Source organism: Talpa occidentalis, unplaced genomic scaffold, assembly GCF_014898055.3.
Source record: "Talpa occidentalis isolate TD23 unplaced genomic scaffold, MPIMG_talOcc4v2.1 talOcc4.5, whole genome shotgun sequence".
NCBI classification, from domain to species: Eukaryota; Metazoa; Chordata; class Mammalia; order Eulipotyphla; family Talpidae; genus Talpa; species Talpa occidentalis.
In genome coordinates, this window is record NW_023604861.1 from 88,514,958 (window position 1) to 88,535,708 (window position 20,751).

Genomic DNA, 20,751 nt, shown 5'->3' on the forward strand with positions numbered 1-20,751 from the left:
TAAAAGAATAAATAAATAAAATCAAAGGAAAGACAAACACAATGGCAAATACAGATGCTAACATATCAATATTAACTCTAAATGTAAATTGACTAAACTCTTCAATAAAAAGACACAGAGTTGCAGCCTGGATTAAGAAACAAAACCCAACCTTTTGCTGTCTACAGGAAACACATTTAGCTACAAAAGATAAAAATAGGCTCAAAGTCAAAGGATGGAAAACAATCCTACAAGCAAATGGGCCAAAAAAGAAAGCAGGAACAGCTATACTTATATCAGATAAAACAGACTTCAAACTCAAAAAAATAAAAAGAGACCCCAATGGTCACTACATTATGATCAAGGGGACAATACTTCAAGAAGAAATAACACTCATTAACATATACTCACCAAACGAAGGAGCACCAATATATATCAGACAACTGTTGTCCTCTCTGAAAACAGACATCAGAGAAAACACATACGTAGTGGGAGACTTCAACACACCACTATCAACAATGGATAGATCAACAAGACAAAAAATAAGTAAAGAAACTAAAGCTCTAGAGCATTTGGGCTTAACAGACATCTATAGAACACTAAACCCCCCAAAAACGGAGTACACATTTTTCTCAAGCGCACATGGATCATTCTCCAGGATCGATCACATACTGGGGCACAAGACAAACATCAACAGATACACCAAGATTGAAATCATGCCAACCATCTTTTCTGACCACGAAGGCATCAAACTAGAAATAAACCATAAAAAGAAGGCAAGGAACTATCCTACCTCATGGAGATTAAAAACCATACTACTGGAAGACCACTAGACTAACGAGGAGATCAAAGAAGAAATTAAAAAATTCTTTGAATTGAATGACAAGGAGGACACCAATATCCTAAATGTATGGGATGCAGCAAAAGCAGTAATAAGAGGAAAATATATAGCAATAGAAGCTCACATCAAAAAACAAGAAAGAACTCAAAGAAACAACCTAATCTCGAAGCTCAAAGATCTAGAAAAAGAACAACAAAAAAACCCCAAAACCAGTAGAAGAAAAGAAATAATAAAAACCAAAGCAGAAATAAATGAAATTGAAACTAAAAAAACAATCCAAAAGATCAATGAAACCAAGAGCTGGTTCTTTGAAAAAAATCAATAAAATAGACAAACCCCTAGCCAGGCTCACAAAGGAAAAAAGGGAGAAAGCACAAATACACAGGATCATAAATGAAAGAGGAGAAATCACAACGGACACAGCAGAAATCAAAATAATCATCAGTAACTACTATGAACAATTATATGGAAACAAGTTCAACAATCTAGAGGAGATGGACAAATTCCTACAACTCTACAATCACCCAAAGCTAGATAAAGAAGAAATAGAACACCTAAACAGACCAATTACAAGCAGCGAAATTGAAATGGTAATCAAAAACCTCCCCAAAAACAAAAGCCCAGGACCTGATGGATTTACAAATGAATTCTACCAAACATTCAGAGACGAATTAGTGCCTATCCTTCACAAACTCTTCCAAAAAATTGAGAAGGAAGGGACAATACCAAACACGTTCTATGAAGTCAATATTATACTAATACCAAAACCGAATAAGGACAACACAAAAAAGGAAAACTACAGGCCAATCTCCCTAATGAACACTGATGCAAAAATCCTCAATAAAATTTTAGCTATCAGAATCCAACAATGTATCCATAAGATAATTCACCACGACCAAGTTGGATTCATTCCAGGGACACAAGGATGGTTTAACATCCGAAAATCAATCAACGTTATCCAACACATCAACAAAAAGAAATATAAAAACCATATGATAATATCAATAGATGCTGAGAAAGCTTTCGACAAAGTGCAACACCCATTCATGATAAAAGCCCTTGAAATTCTTGGGATACAAGGAACATATCTCAACATCATAAAGGCCATCTATGACAAGCCAACAGCCAGTATCATTCTCAATGGTGAAAAGCTGAAAGCAATTCCATTAAGATCTGGAACAAGACAAGGATGTCCACTCTCACCACTGCTTTTCAATATAATACTGGAAGTCCTAGCCAGAGCAATAAGACAAGAGAAAGACATCCAAGGAATCCAAATAGGAAAAGAAGAAGTCAAACTATCACTATTTGCAGATGATATGATAATATACATAGAGAACCCCAAAATCCCCACAGAAAAACTAATTCAACTCATCAATCAATTCAGTAAAGTGGCAGGATACAAAATCAACACGCAAAAGTCAGTAGCCTTCCTATTCACAAACAACAAATCTGAAGAAGAAGAAATCAAAAAAACCACCCCTTTTATTATCGAAACAAAAAAAATCAAATATTTGGGAATAAATCTAACAAAAGAGGTAAAGGACCTATACAAAGAAAACTATAAAACACTGTTAAAAGAAATAGAAGAAGACACAAAGAAATGGAAAGACATCCCCTGATCATGGATTGGAAGAATAAACATTATTAAAATGGCCATCCTACCAAAAGCAATCTACAGATTCAATGCTATTCCAATCAAAATCTCAATGGCATTCTTCAAAGAAATAGAACAATTATTGATGAAATTCATATGGAATCACCAAAAACCCCGAATAGCCAAAGCTCTACTGAAAAAAAAAGAAGGAAATGGAGGCATCACACTCCCAGACTTCAAACTATACTACAAAGCCATAATCATCAAAACTGCATGGTACTGGAACAAGAACAGACATACAGACCAATGGAATCGAATAGAAAATCCAGAAATAAACCCACAGATTTATGGTCAACTAATCTTTGACAAAGGAGCAAAGACTATGCATTGGAGCAAAGAAAGTTTGTTCAATAAATGGTGCTGGGAAAACTGGGTCGCTACATGCAAAAGAATGAAGCTTGACCACTACCTCACACCATACACAAAAATCAACTCAAAATGGATTAAAGAACTAGACATAAGACCTGAAACCATAAAATACATAGAAGGAAATATAGGCGAAACACTACGGGATTTGCACATCAAAGACATCTTTACAGACACATCACACAAAGCAGTGATAGTGAAGGCAAAGATAAACAGCTGGGACTACATCCAATTAAAGAGCTTCTGCACAGCAAAAGAGACAATAACAAAAACAAAGAGAAACCCCACCAACTGGGAGAACATTTTTGCACCCAACACTAATGATAAAGGACTGATCACAAAAATCTGCAAAGAGCTGATGAGACTCAACAACAACAAAGAAAATAATCCAGTCAAAAAATGGGCAGAAGAGCTAAAAAGAAACTTCTCTAAAGAGGAAATGCAAATGGCCAACAGGCATATGAAAAAATGTTCAGCATCACTTGTCATCAGGGAAATGCAAATCAAAACTACCATGAGATACCATCTTACACCAGTGAGAATGGCGCATATTAAAAAAACTAGCAACAACAAATGTTGGCGAGGGTGTGGAGAAAAAGGAACTCTCCTGCACTGTTGGTGGGAGTGCAAACTGGTCCAACCACTGTGGAGAGCTGTTTGGAGATTTCTGGACCTACTAAACATAGAGCTTCCATATGATCCAGCAATTCCACTCCTAGGTATTTACCCAAAGGACACAGAAACATCAATTCCAAAGAGCACCTGCACCCCTATGTTTATAGCAGCACTGTTTACAATAGCTAAGCTTTGGAAACAACCCAAATGCCCAAAAGTAGATGACTGGATCAAGAAGATGTGGTACATATATACCATGGAATATTACTCAGCATTCAAAAAAGATAAACACATGCAATTTGCAGCAACATGGATGGCGCTGGAAGGGATCATGCTCAGCGAAATAAGCCAAAAAGAAAAAGAAAAATACCGGATGGTCTCACTCATAGCAGGAATCTAGAAAACTTAAATAAGGGACCAGGAAAATGAATATAAGAAAGTGATAATCAAAATCAAGAAAAAACTATGAACCAGAGACACTTTTTGGGGGTGGGGGGCGGGAGGGGAAGGATTGGGGTCAGAATGGGGCGTTTGCAATTGTATGGGGGAATATAAAAATAAAATTTATTGTAAAAAAAAAACTCAAAATGGATTAAAGATAAACATAGGAACTTAACCTGAAAAACACCTAGAAGAAAAAACAGAGAAGAAATTGTGGCATTGATCTTGGCAAAAATTTCTTAGTTATGACACATAAGCAAAAGGAACAAAAGCAAGAATTAATAAGCATAACTACATCAAACTAAAAAGTTTGAGCACAGAAAAAGAAACAACAAAATAAAAGGCAACCTATAGAATGGGATAAATATTTTCAAACCATGCATCTTATAAGGGGTTCATATCCGAAATACATAAGGAACTCATATAGTTCAATATAAAACAAACAATGCAGTTTTAAAATGGGGAAAGAAACTGACTTTTTTCCCGAAGACTATACAAATGGGCAACAGGTACCTAAAAAGATGCTCACCATCAGTTATCTTAAGCGAAATGCAAATCAAACCCACAATGAGCTATCACTTCCTATCTATTAGAATGAGTGCTGTAAAAAAGTCATATATAACGACTTTTGGATGAAATGTGGAGAAAAGAGAGCTCTTGTGCACTGTTGGTGGAAATGTAAACTCATACAGCCACTATGAAAACAATATGGTGTTGCCCCAAAATATTAAAAATGGAACTACCTACCATGTGATCCAGCAATTCCACTCTGGTCATACATCCAAAGGAAATTAAAGCTGTATCTCAAAGAGATACTTGCATCCTTATGTTCACTGCAGCATTATTCACAATTATCAATACATGGAAACAAAGAGCATGTATTGCCAATATATCTGTACAATGAACTATTATTCAGCTATTATGAGAAATAGCTGAACTATTATGAGAAATAAAGAAATTTTGCCACTTGCAACAACATGGATGAACACTGAGAAATTATGATAAGTGAAATAAGTGAAAAACAGTGAAATCAAATATTGCGATCTTATTTCTTTTTTAATAAATGTTGGTAGATATTTGGATTTTTTTTACATACACATGAATCGATAAGACAGGCATAGAGACTACCACTTATATGCAAGTACTCCCCAAACTGCATTAATATATACTTTCATTTTGTAATTTTCAGCTCAAAATTTCAATCTCATAAATAGAGACAAATTGTAAATTTCTCTTTTTCTGATTGGGTCATCAGCTTTCACCTCTAAAAATAACCCCTCTTGAACCCCTCTAACCCTAACCTCCCTAACCTCCACTAGCAGGGACTACAGCTTTCACCTCTAAAAATAACCCCAGCTTGAAACCCTCTAAAAATAACCATTACCAGGAAGTAGAAGTGAATTATTTTAGTCCATACTGCCTCATCACTATTTTGAAATAATTTCATGTATCCTTTTACTCCCTTTTTGTTGAATGGCTGGAAATTTATAGCTCAAAGTTCTATACTTTTGTTGGTTAGCTGAAAATAATCAATATTTTCACAAAATTTAGGTAGTCATTCTGTTTCTCCTACCCAAAGTGGACTACAACCAGGGCAGTTGTGTGGAGGGCTCAGAGGGCCGTGTGCTTCATTTAATGCTCAGCTTTCACCTTCTTCACATCTCAGTAATTTTACCTGACGACCTATGTTTTATAATTGAAGTTAGAGGGGACACTGTAGCTTGTTTGTGAGAAGAGGAAAAGTATCAGGTTGGCCAAATATAATCATAGGAGCCCTTTAAAAGCAGAGCATTTTTTCCGTGGACAGAGGAAAGGTGACATATTCCAAGCAAGAGAAGTTCTCACTGGGCGGTTGGCATCTTTGAAAATTGAGAAAGCCACATAAAGAGAGTGATTAATCACTAAGAGCAGAGTGACCCCAGTGACAGGCAGCAAAGAACCTGAAACTCAAACCTACAGAGTTCAGACCTGAATTCTTTCAACACTCAAATTACTGTGGAAGCTAATTATTCCCTATAGTCTTAAGGTGATAGTTCAGCTCAGCCCAAACTTTGACTTGGGCCTTGTGAAACTGAGCAGAGAACCAATTTGAGGCAGTTTGGATTTCTGAGCTACAAATCGTAGGATATAAAATGGGTGTTTTTTTTAACCAAAAACATTGTGGTAATAAAAAACTAAAATATAAACACCAATTAAAATAATTCCATATCATCCACTACTTCTCATACTTCTTAGATTAAATCTATTAAATGGAAAATTATTTAATTTAAATGATCATATAGGTTTCTCTACTTTTAATAACTCCATCTTTTTAATTTCTATTAATATTTTTCATTGCTTGCTATCACTTTAAAGGTTGATCAGTTGCCAATAATTGGAAACTGTCAGAGATAAAAATTATGTGAGTTAATTTTCAGACATTTTAGTCAGAAATACATAGCTGTATACATAGATCCTATTTTATTTATCCTTAAATTATGAATTGTCTTAATTATGAAAGCTAGAAAGAAATCTATATCAGATGGAAGCTTCCTATTTGATTACTTAGTCTGAAATTAACTGAGGAAATGCCAAGCATCTAAATTTGGCTACATCCTGTATTAACGACCCTGATCTACATGCTGTATCACACGCTTAAATGAATGTTAGTCAAATCATTGGTCAACATGTGAATTCATTTATGGGTTTTCAGTATGACCCTAACCTCCACTAGCAGGGATTACAGAACAACTATTTTTTTCCTTTCAATCTGTGGCTTAAAAAGAGTGAGAGTATTAGGGTCAGCTGAGGGGTGCAATTCTCTGTAGGAACTACGAGGTTAGTAAGTCAGCTAGACTGTTCTCATACTTAGACGACCTCCTTTTCAGAACCTGTGATGGTTAATCTCTTCTTTCCCATACTTCTGATCTTAGCCAGTGGTGGATACTGACTGTGTGATGCATCCTGTTCTTTGATGTTCTGACATAACTGAACGCTAGTCAATGTCTCCTCAAGGTCAGGAGGTTTAGTGTTCTCCAAGGTACCTTGTGACTTCTAAATAATTGTTTTTAATTTGCATGTTTTAAACCCTAACTTGGCTAGTACTTTCTCAATTCAGTCCTGTTTGCAGCTTCCTTCAGATTGATTCTTCAAATTTGTGACCCAATGGTGAAAAACATTCCTATTCTGTAATTCTGACACAGATACTTTTATATGTTTGTGTTTTGTGTACATATGATCATTTAGCAGATGTTTGAAAAGGCTGTGTAATGTAACTTTAAAAGAAAGGATGATTCTTTACTGATTTTGTTACTAATGTCATTATTGTAAAGTGTGCTTACCTAGATATTAATCTGGGTGATCTAGGTAATATAACATTACCTCTAGATACAAAAAATTAACCTTTTCCTTTTATCATTTTGCAGATATGTTGCCAATAACTTTTTATTGGTTGCTTAAAAAAATAAAAATAGAAAGCAATCTTGACAGGGTGTTTAAAAATGTTCTTTTTTGAATTGAAGTATAGAGTAAAATGAAATTTTCCTAAAGCCTGCATCTTATTGATATTTCAAAATGTCATTTAATATTGGTAGAACATACATAAATTAGATCAAGCAGCAAAGATTTTATTCAGCAAAATGTTACTCTTAGGGAAACTGACTTTCTAAACATCAACCCAATATTAATATGACATTATTTTTAGAGAGGAAAGCAGAAATTGGAAAGGATTTTAAATATTCTGAACATCTATCCTGATTTTCTTGGTTCTTATTTTTATTGTATTGTCCTTAAAATGCTTGAGTCACCAAAACTCCAACATGGCTCTTTCTGATATTTATTTACTATATTTTAATTTACATAAAAATTATTTCTGAGGCCTCCCTGGTGGCCTAGGGTTAAATCTCAGAACTACCACCTCGATGGCCCTCTTTGATGGCCTGAGTTCGATCCCTGGCTAGGGAGATAACCCACATGGCACAGCAGACCTCTCCTGTCTGGCCCCCTGCTCCCTTCAACAATGTATTTCAGTAGATCTGCCTGTTTTGCTCCCAACTCTGTCTCTGGTGAATCCTCTCACACCCGCCCCCTGCATCTCTGCCTTATACCACAGTTCTTCTATGAAAAATAAATAAAATAAATAACAATCTTAAAAATATATTTCTAATGTCTTATACCCTAAGTTCACAATCAGATGATAGTTTTGCCTTGCTTGTAACTCTTGCAAGGCTATAAACCATGGAGACTTATTTTTGGCAATGAACCTCCCACCCAACCCCCTTTTTCTTAGTAAGAGAAAACAAATATAACTATTTGGGTAAATATCAAGATTAGAAGAATTTCAGGTATCAGTGATATACTGTGTAAATACTTTTGAAGCTATCACACAAAACATTATTCCAAAGAAGAGAAATTTTAAATAATCTGTTAATTTTTCTCTAACAGATATTAAACAACAAAAAGCTTTATCACTCACTACTGGCAACGTGACAAGTGAAAATATCTAATTCAGAAAATGAAATCTTTGGAAGTAATTAATTTGAAATTTGTACGTTTTTATCACTACCTTTTGTTATCATATACATTATATACTCAATACATTCAGCTGTATTGCAGATAAAAAACACACAAGAACTAGCTTAAATTCAGTTGGTGATATGAGGGTGGAATAATAAAAAGTATAAGAAACAATCTGAAAGTAACAAAGAAGTGATTGTGTGAAGAATCCTTGCTGAAAATACAGGGCAGAGATGATCTCTTTAGAGTATACTATAGTGTCTGAGGAATTTGTTGGTGACTATTTCTCAGAAGATGAGAAGTACTGAATTAAGATAAATGTAGATGAGTGTTTCCTACAAATAACGGCATGTATGAACATGGACAAAAGAGATTATACTGGTTATGATTAAGAAACTATGATTTGAATCAAATATTGAGTTTATTATGAAGGTTTCATATAAGAGAGGTATGAAGTTTGCCTTGAAAGGAAGCATGATAAATTACTGCAGAGAGTCTTGAGGTGAAAAGTAATTTTAAATTTCACCCTTCAGGTAATGAAGAAACAATGGTAAGATTTTTGTTTTTTTTTTTAAGATTTGTTTATGTATTTATACAAGCATCGGGTACAGTCACAAGCACGGGAGGGTGAGAGAATTCACCAGAGCCAGAGCGGGGAACAGAACAGGCAGACTGATGAAATACACTGCTGAGAGGAGCAGCGGGCGGCAGGACAGGTCTGCGTGCCATGTGGGATGCTGGCCGGCAGCCGGGGATTGAACCGGTGTACAGAAGCTTCGGGCAGCTTCGTATCCCAGCGCTCAACTGCTGCGCCACCAGCGGAGGCCCCAACGGCAATATTATTTTTGATATGAACTTTTAAAATTAATTTTAAAAAATTATACTAAAATAACATTAATTATAACAGAATATATGTTTTATATGTTTCCTCGTCATCAAATTTATATTTTCATACCACATCCACCAACAAACCATCCACAATCTTCTAACACATTTCCTATATATTAGCTAGGTGATTTTGACAAGCTGTTGTTATTTTTAAAAGCAATGCTTTAATGAATATTTTTGTATATGTATAATATTGTGAACTAATCTAAATATTTTCATTTTCTTAATGAAAAACCCTTAAAGTTTATTTCATGTGTCACACATACAGAATTTTTAAAGTCTTTGATACACATTGATAATATACTCTCAAGAAAGATTTTACCAACAATTCCCACCATTAGTATGTTCAAAAGCCTATTTCTTCATGCATTTGTCCACCTGATGGGTGTAAATTATCTTAACATTCAAAAATTGTTTTCACTGAGTTTTCCTTTTATCAATATTGATAAAGAATGTCCACCTAAAACTTTATTTGAATAAATGTCTTTGTTTAGGAAAAATTATGTTATTCCAGTGATGCAGTCTAATCTTTCCATATTAGAAGTGAAACAAGATGAGTTGAAGAATCATTTGCAAGGTCAGAGGCATAATAAGACAACCAGAATCAGAGCACTGATACCCAGTCATCTGAGATTTTTTTTTCTGTTGTTTCACTAGGCAGCATGTGGCTGGGAATATATCCATGTGCTTTCTAATTTTCTGATGGGAAGGATTTTAGAGTGTTATTAATATGGGAATATATATGACATGTGTTTAATTTTGGCCTTTCTCTTTTATTCTAGAGAGTACAATAGAGCCCCTAAACAAATGGTATGAAGATAAAAAGTTGGTGATTTCTCCATCAGTCTTGAGACCATGTGCTTAGGGACTACATGCTTTGAGAAACCATCTGCTGTGTGTCTTTATTATTGATTCAAATGTTTGTATCTGTAACTATTATAGCCTGAAATTTGTACAGCTACTATATTTAATATAACATTCAACATAATATTTAACATTTTATTTTAGAAAATCCAAGTTTTTAATAATTTCTGTTGCCCTTCACTTTTTTAATTTAAATTTTATTTTTATATTCCCCATACAATTACAACCCCCTTACTTTGACCCCAATCCCTCCTTTCCCTGGTCCCCGCCCCCCATAGAGTGTCTCTGGTTCATAGTTGTTTGTTGATTTTGATTTTTACTTTCTTATAGTTATTCTTTTTCCTGGTCCCTTATTTAAGTTTTCTAGATTCCTGCTATGAGTGAGACCATCCGGTATTTTTCTTTTTCTTTCTGAAGCTGCCCTTCACTTTTATTGTTACCTTTTATTGTTAACTATTTTATCAGGGCAATCTTTTACTTATTTTATTCAATTACATCAGCTATAGTTCAGGAGAAACAGAAGACTTGATTAGACAAATTACAAGCAAGGAAATTGAAACAGTAATCTAAAGTCTCTTAGAGAACAAAAGATGATTTTATGAATATTACTAAATCTTCAAAACCAAATACCTGTCTTTCTCAAGCTTCTCAAATAGAAGGACACCTTCCAAACATTTTGAGACTAATATACTGACCAAAATCCAAACAAGGACAGCACACAAAAATAAAACTATAACCAATAATCCTGATGAACACAGAAGCAAAAATCCCTCAACAAAATCTTAACAAACCAAATTTAATAATTTATTAAAATTTCATATATAATAACCAAGTGGGATTTATTGCAGTCATTCACAAATGACACAACATGTGCAGAACAATCAGGAAAATCCACCACATCAACAGAAAGAAAGAAAATTCATACGATGATCATATTAGCAGATATAGAATATCCAACAATATTTGATATCCATTTATGATTAAAACTATAAAAAAATGGGGCCTTTTTTGAGGGCATGATTTTTTTTTTAATTGGGTAGGAGGAACATAGCATAACAAAAATGACAAACACAGCTAATATTATACTCACTGGTTAAATAATGATAATTGTTCCTCTGAAATCAGGTATAAGACAAGTATGATCACTCTCACAACTATTCTGTATAGTACTGGAGATCTTAGGTGGGGCAAATAGGGAACAGACAGCTATAAATGTAATCCCAATAAGAAAAGAAGTAAAACTAACAGTATTTACAGAAGACATGATAAATACTAGATGATTTTATTCCTATGTGGAATATAAGGAAACAAAACAAAGGAACAGACAATCTAAGCCAAACCAAACCTAAAGGGCCTAATGGACTAAGTTGAAAGATTATTTGTGCTTCAGTGGTACCATTGTTAACATCCTGGCTAGTGTTATGACTGTATAGTGTTGCAACAAGAACTTTTTTGTCACTTCGCTTGGGAATGCAATGAGGGATACAGCAGTAATAGAGCAGGTTTGCGAGGCAAGACTCTGTTTCTTGGGCAGAAGTTCTTGTGCCTTTTGTTGAAAGCATGCAGGCAAGTAAAAGCTGATCATGCAACAGTGGTATGAGGAACAAGGTGCCAGGGTGGGATTGAAATTGGATGAAATTTTAATAGGGACAGGGAAGGGAACATCATGACCACATGTCAAGAGACATTTGTGTCAAGCAAATATGATGTTATCACAGGCAGAGTTATCCCGAGACCACCATGAAGATGTCATGTAATCAAGTCAACAGTGGCCTAGATGTCCCTGGACCTGCCTCCTGATACGAGCTATACTCAGTAGGTAGTCAAGGAATGTTCTGCTGGTATTTGCAGATAGCAAATAGGTCACAGTTACCCATGAGTGCCCCCCTCATAGGAACCCACAGTATAGGGTTCAGGGGTCACCATAGCACACACCCACCATCTTTGCACCCACAGTCCTCCACATAGTCCACTGTGAAGAGCCCTTTGTTGGCAGGGAGGTATAATCAATCCTTTCATAAGGAAGAGGAGCACTTATTAATTGTAAAGATTAATATAATCTATCATTTTAATTTATTTTATTTTAATTTTGAACAATAGTTTACCACCCAAATCTATCATCTTGGATTGGTCTTAAAACTTATTAAGGCTGTAGCTCTCATGTTGTTTTCTTACTGCAGTAAAAGAAATAAATGATGATTAAAAAATAATGGGGAGTGATGTGAGATGAGAGATGAATAGCAACAAAAAAGGTACATTTTAATTGGTATATATGCCAGATTTGCAAAGGTTACAAAAAAGTTAGTAGTTTACTCTGACATTGCATAGTGTCAATGAGAGTTAATTCTAGCTGCTTTAATCCACACATCTCCTTCCAGGGGTCAATCATTCTAGCAGTATGATTTGGGGTAAAGTTCCAAGCCTGCTTTTACCAATGGAACATGGAGGGTATTAACTCAAGCTGTGGTTAGAGACATAAATCTTTACAAACTGTTTTGCTCTCTTTTCTTTGACATGTGTAACTCTATTTCCTTGACTAACAAAAGACCAAAGTTAACTAAAATATAATGAAAATTTTGATTGTTTAAAGTTTATATCTACCCTATATCACTAGCACTATTGTTTTTTAATCTCAGTAATTTAAGTGCCTGTCTTCTACCATCTTCTCTTTCTGTCTTATAGTGTTCTGAATGGCCTGTAGCTTCTTAAATTATTAAGTTGACCCATTGTTCAAATAATCAAAATGCTATTTATGAACTCAGAAATACCAAGATATTATAAGTGAATCAGCAAGAGGGAGAAACTAATATGCTATATACATTGATTATGTGTTCAGCAAGAGCAAAACATCAGAATTCATAAGGTGCCTATGAATATATTTCTTCAATACTAAGATAGTCACTAATGAGATTAGACTATTAAGATAGATTGGTCACTAATAAATTATTTTGAGACTTTGAAAATTCAAAATACATACACATACATGCACACAATATCTTCCTTCACTGCCCCAGGCATCCACATGCATACACACAATACAAGTTGCTATGGTGATATGATTAATATACCTGGAAAGTGCTTATGACATCTATGTCTGTGTCCACTGCCTCCTAATAGACAAAGTATAGATTTTTAAACACAAAGATTTGAATCTTCAAAAAAGATACAAAAAGGAATCACAAAAAGTGAATTCCCATCCAAGAAAGGACAAATTAAGTGTTCCTAAATAATACAGCAAAGGTACTGGACAAAGCAAAGCTTTCAAATATATTAAGTTAACATGGAATTATAAAAACATGGGATTATATTTTGAAAAAGCAAGCTTCTAAACAACTGCAAATATACAAAAATGACTGCCCTCTCACAACATATATGACTCAATTCTGCTTGTGGTCATTTCTTGAAGTTGAAATGCCCCCCAGAAGGAAATTAGGTTCAGGATTCAAATACAGAAATGCCATCATTATAAAATTTGTCTAGTCTCTAGAAAAATAATTTCTATTCATATACAGAAGGTCATAAACATGACTAGAAATAAGGATAACTTAAAAATTTCTGACCTACAGAGAAAGACAAGATAGTTTCTTCAATCTTTTGTTATGTCAATTGAAAAAACTGGCATTTGAATTCCTATATAAAATACACCTTTAACTGTAAGCTGCAACAGCAACAAAACATCCTTTTAAATGCTGTCATTAGATTCTGGTCAATTTTGTGAGTGAATTAAAATTAAGTTTTAAGAGGATTAGAAGCCTGTTTTTCTCAAGAAAACCTTTGGGTTTAATTCTTAAACCTTCTTGCTCTAATGTGCAAACTATTAAAAATGCTTTTATAGTCTTCTTTCAAGAGATTTTACTAATGCTAATAAATCAATTTATAAAAGTATTGGTTATCCCATTGTCCATTTGAAGACAGACTGTCATTCATAACCTAAGTTATACAAATAAGAGGAAGTTCAGGTCAAACACAAATTAATATACCAACTATAAATTTCTATCTAACTAAGATAAAATTTGAAAAAACACAAACATAGAAATTAGAAGATTTTGCTATGAAATTATTTCATAAAATTTTTAAAAATTTATTTATAGCAGACATGTCGATAAACAATAAAGATAAAAATAATGAAAAATGCATATTCCCAAATCCAACCACCAAAAAAAGACATCATCTCAATGACTCTTAAAGAGCAATAGATAAGAAAGCAGGAGATCTAAACCCTCTTTAACATTACTTTTTTAAAACACTCACTTAACCATTTTCCAGTTAACCATGTGCTAATGATGGACGAGTTTGCAAATACTCAATTTTGTGTTAAAAGACGAACTGTATACATTCTGTTGCTAGCTAGAAAAATGTGCTTAACTAGTTCACTGTTTTGATGTTTATCTTTTTCTTTTCTTTCTTTTTTAATTTGTGACTTATCAAATAAATAAGAGACTGGAAACCCTCCTAGTTACTAGTAACCCTCTTAATCTCTTATTTATTTGAGTTGGAAAAATACATGCTAAAATCATTGTGGGTAGTGTTTCTGCCCTATCTGGCTAACAGTGTTGACAACTCAATCATTCACAGTGATAAAAATGCCATTGACAGGTGGTAGTTCTATTTAATTGACTCTTCTCTGTCACAGGGACTACATGTTTCTCAGCAGTCAAACCCAGAACCATAACATTAGACACTCTAATTAAAAATGATACCAGCGGCTCTCCTGCCTGCCTTTGAATATGCAGGTGCCTCTCTTTTTCTTTCTCCTTTTCCTAATATGCCTGTCCTTTTAAAATATAAATAAATAAATACATAAATAAGAAAACAAAGCTATACTTTAGAAACAAGCTAAGCCTTAAAAAAAAAAAAACTCAAGTGGTAATGAAATCTAAAATATAAAAAATGTAAACCATCCTAGCAGATAATAATCATATTTATTTAAATAATTCATAAAAACAGCACCATTCCTTTTCCTGCCCTATAATCCACTGTATAAAAGAACTTGACTATGGACCAGACACAATTTGGGCAATTCAGTAATAAAGTTCCTGCACATGTTGATTTATTTATAATAAATTCTGATTTGTTAGTTTCATGATATTTTAGTCATTATTCTTTCCTGGTTTATAAAAACACACTATTTACCAATGGTTTATAGTGTAGCATTGATTTAAAGTGCATCTTCACGCCCTGATATGTGCATATACCTCACCACACCCACCACCAAAGTTCTAGGGTCATTTACACTATCAAAATTCACATTCACCTTTGGGAGCATTCTGAACAGGAAGTTAGCTAGTATTTTTTTCCAATACAGTAATTTATCCTTTTTTAAATATTTAGAATATTTAGAAAACATTTGTGCAACTACACTTTCCTAACTTCAACAATAAATCCAGGAAGAAAAATGTAAGTAAAAATTCATATATATACTTAGAGAGAAAAATCTCTTTAGCAAAATGTAAAATATCTAACTAACCCAAATTATATAAATATAAATATTTGTTTTCATTTTTTTATGACCTGCTATTAAGGAATACTCAGAAACAAAGCTGTGTCATATTATTGAATGAATCTTTCAGTGGAAAGAGTATGTAATGATCTATTTGGAGAGAAGCATAAACATTTTTCCTCAGCATTCATTCAACCACTTTTTGTCTTTGTTGTCAATGCACAGGTGAAATACGTATCCAGATATTTCAAAATATGCATCGTCACTTACAAAACAACATAATATACAACTAGAATAGATATCTACCACACTTTGAGAAAGAACCAAGAAGTCAACTTACCCTATTTTAGTCTTGTTGCTGTAGATAGTCCAAGGCAAAGTAACTAAAATCTCAATTGGTTACATATATGTGGGAGGTTACACTGATATTTTGGTATTGTTGACACATTCTGATTCAGCCTGTGACCTGGTTAATTCTTGATACCATGAAAGTCATTTGATCAAAGATGTTATGGCCCAGTATACTAAACTTGTTTCAAATTAGTCTCATATATAAAATGACATAAAATGAGAGACCTATTAGTCTATCTTTTCATAATCTTAAATAATTCCTTTCTTAAACAAAACCACAAATATATCCCTTAATGCTCACTAGAACACATCAAAATCCCTTAATTATGTAAATTTCCAATGCACAATAGGAGAAATATGCATTCTCCCCATCCTTCCCATCCAAAGCCACACACACAGATGTTTGTACTATGCTTCATACAAATATATTTCAAGGACACCTGGGAAATACATCAAATGTAATTCTGCAAAGAAAAGAAGACAAGTTGTCCATTACTCATCAGCACAGCTATTTAAACTAGCTAAGTAATTGACTAGAATAATAATTAAAGGAAAAGAGAGCAGATATCAATTTTGAAAGTGTAGTCAAAATTCTATCTTATTCACAGAAGTTGTTTCCATAACATGGCAATTGTAAATAGTGCTTTAATAAACAAAAATTAATATATCCCTTCAAATTAGTGTTTATTCTTCACAGAGATACTTAAGAGTGGGGTTGATGGACACTATGGTAAATCTATTTTTGAGAAACCTCCATAGTGTTTTTCACAGAGACTGGACCAGTCTACAAGTGGTATAAATGCACAATGGAATACTACTAAGCTACTAGAAAAACACTGCCATTGTGACAACATGGATGGATCTTGTGGCATTATGCTAAGCGAAATAAACCAGGAGAAAGACAAGTATTAGATGATTTAACTCATAAGTGGACTCTAGTGAAACAAGATAAAGGACAGACAAAACTAAAACAACAAAGCACTAGAAATCTAATGTAGAATTGAGGCAACCAAGAAGGAGAAGGTGATGGTGAGCAGCACCATGAATATGGTAAGTCTTGTTCCTTATTAGGCTCTCTCTCCTGATGATGATATTTAGTTTTGTTTTGAAGGAAACTTAACAGTGGTGAGTAGGTTAATTTGACAGGTATAATTCATTTGAATTACCTGGACCTCTTTGAGGAAATTCTCTTTCTTGTTTTTTATGGTTTATGTCATTAATAATATGGCCAAGGATTATGGGTGCTAGGTGAGAAGCATAGTGTGGTAAGACACATCTGCAGTGGGGTGAGTTTGTACTTCTGAATGACCTACAGTATTGTCAACCAATGTTATCTTAGCATGGACAAAAAAGATACAATAAATAAAGTTAATTTTTAGAAAAAGAAAAAGAGATTTCTATGCTATATTTTCCCTTAGTCACTCAATTATAAAGAGTGAGAATGAAGATATTGTTTTGAGATTGAACATTGTTCTCAAAAGAGATTGAGTCTTAAGTTCTTGAATATGATAAAAGAACACTGAGCAGAACTGGGCTTTAGAATTTACAAGTCTATTAATCACACAAAACCTATGACTTGGAAGTCAGACATTGCCTGAATTCTCTTAGAGAAGACAGGTGGGAAATATGGCCCATTCCTCTATGTTTATAGCACAGACCCCTTGCAAAGTTAACATGGCAACCCACACAAGGACAGTGCAAAGGGTCTTTGATGTTATCATCTAGGAATCTTTTCTCATGCTTTTAATTTCCAAATATGTCCTGTATAGCTCCAAAAATCCTAAAATAACTAGACTATACATATAAATTGGTAATCTGTAACCACGTGCAGCTGGTGACTATACCTGAATGTTGTAGTAGGCAAACATTCTTCTAGAGTTGAAGGGCAATATCCTTATTATTATTTAGAACAGTCAGAATTATATTTTATTCCATGTTTATTTATGTTTATGTTTATGTTATTTTATTTATGTTTATTTTATTTATGTTTATTTTATTTAAATGTTTATTCCATTTCACAAATATATGGCCTTTGAAGAAATAGTCTATTTAAATTAATGTCAAATAGCCAGTAGAGAAAAAGCTTAAATTTTCTCTGGCTTATGGAGTTAATTCTATTAAAAAAAAGACTTATTTATTTATTTATACAAGCACTGGGTACAGTCAGAAGCGCAGGAGGGTGAGAGCATTCACCAGAGCCAGAGCAGGAAACAGAACAGGCAGACTGACAAAATATACAGCTGAGGGGAGCAGCGGGCGGCAGGAGAGGGCTACGTCCGATGTGGGATCCTTGCTGGTGGCCGGGAATAGAACCTGCGCTGCAGAAGCTGCAGGCAGCTTCGCAGCCCAGGGCTTAACAGCTGCACCACCAGGGGCGGCCCCTCAGGTTTATTCTAAATTGACAGAGTAATAAGCCTTCTTTTAAATAATGATAGGCAAGTCTAACATCAAGTCTCTGAATTCTTAATTACTAATACTTTTAAACCCATTCATTTCTAAAAATTCACAACTAAGTGTACTTCACTTAAATAACAGGGATGGTGAGAAAATACAAATTTCTTAGTAATCTTAGAATGAGATCCAATGCCTTCCAGAGGAAAGGAGAAAAGCCTTTCAATTTTATACATTTGCCTCGAGTCTTTCAGTTCATTTTTTTTAAATCTATGATAATGTGTTTTATCCTACTGTTTTTAAATGGACAGATTGATGCCCTAGGAAAATATGCATTGTTTTTCCTTTGAATTCACTCCCCACTCCCCACTCCCCACTCATGTAAACACTGTCACCTACATCTAAGGAGTACTGCTACTTGTGTATTAAAAGCAAATTAAAGGTCCTTATCCTTTAGCAAAACCGTTTGTCATGACAAGTGTTTATTTCATGAATGAGGTAAGTCTTGCCTCTTATTAGGCATTCTCTGCTGCTGATGATATTAGTTTTGTTTTGAAGGAAACTTAACAGTGGTGAGTATGTTAATTTGACAGGTATAATTCATTTGAATTACCTGGACCTCTTTGAGGAAATTCTTATTCTTGATTTTTATAGTTTGTGTCATTAATAAACAATGATTTCTAAAAGTAAGCAGTTTGGTATTTACTAAAATGCAAAGACTCAATGATTACCTGAAGCTTGACTTTAGAACACTCAACTTCCTCCCAGCTTTTGTCATTTCTATCAAGAATAATTTTAAATGCAAAGACAAAAAAGTTTAGAAAAAAATCTATCACCCAGAATCTTTTGTGTGGGGGAATCATATTGCTAACAGAAACCATGGAAAAGGCAGATGGAAGGATCATGACATACTTTAAGCCAAAATATGTATGTATGTGTATGTGTGTGTGTATATGGACACACACACACACACACACACACGCACACACACTTATGGCAGAAAGCATATTAAGAAAATGAAAGGAGCTAAAATATTAGAAATACTTAAAGGAAAAGATTTAACTCTTTCAGATAAAGTTAAAACTGAGTGAAGGAGCAAAAAAAATCTTAAAGAGTACAGAGGGATTCAACTTCTCATAATGGTTTAACAGCAAGTATTGTAAAGAGGGAAATTGTGCAGGGTCATAGTACAGGGAGCCTATACAGAGAATATACAGGGAAAATAAACACAGGGGAATATACAGGGAGAATAGGAAGAGAGAAAACCTAGGTGGTGTGTGCAAATGATGCATGCACAGGAATTCATCAGATGTCAGAGAGATAAAGATTACACAAAATCTTGCTGAGGAAGACTAGGTCCAGAATAAAATTCAAAGGCATTCTCATAAGAGAAAAATTGATTTTTAAAAACAATTGGGAATTCCCCCGATGTCAGGGAAATTACGACAACAATCATAGCAGCTGACATGCATTGAATGATCACTATATGGTGAACACTGTGCCAAGGACTTAGCCCGCTTTTTATCATTTAATCTTCACAGAAAATCTATATGTTCTGAAATCCTTACTTATTTCCTAGAAAAAGGGGCCATTGATCAACTTTGGGTCTTAAAATTGACTTACATGACCTCTTTAGCAAGACCGTATTTGTGAAAGTGGAGAGTAGTCCAGAGAAAAAGGACTTTTTGAAACCCATTATTCTACTTTTTAGTATTAATAGAAGTAGCTGTGGTTAACATGAATATAGAATATTACACAAGTAAGGATGAGGGTCCTCCAAGAGTGATGAGGTTTAGGGAAAGCTTAAACCTTTCGTTTCCCCTAGGTGATGGGAAGAAAAAAGAGACCTAGGTAGATCTGGGGGATCAGTCATATATGAGCTAAGCTTCCAAATATATCCATAAGAATGAAAATAATGTCTGGGCTAGAAATAATTAGCAATTTGGGGAACCTGGGAGCTTTGAGAGCTACTGGCACACTTTCAGACATTTAGTAGATGCTCCACAGAATAATACTCTCCCCAAAGGTAGAGTGTTAGCATGAAGCAACATTAAAAACGAAGGCAGCTAGAAGGGTAGACCAGAAACTAGTCTGGGCTGGGAGGTGTGAAAAAGGAAGCCAGAATTGCCCATATGACCAGAAAGGGGACAATGAATGTTCTGACTGCCTGTCGAGCTGCAGAAGAATGGGTTGGAAAAGGAAGGTATGTGTAAGGTATAAGAATTTTGAGTCTAGAGATAAATGGCCAAGAAAAAGAATACTAGCAGTGGATGTCAGAACACCATGCTATCAAAAAGCCAAATATTATATCTTATCCCAGAAGCTACCAGTCTAGGAGGTGCCTAGACGAGTCACCCCAGCAAATCTATAGAGCACATCTTGTTAATCTAAGTGGTCTTCTGATCATGAGTATTCTCTAAATAC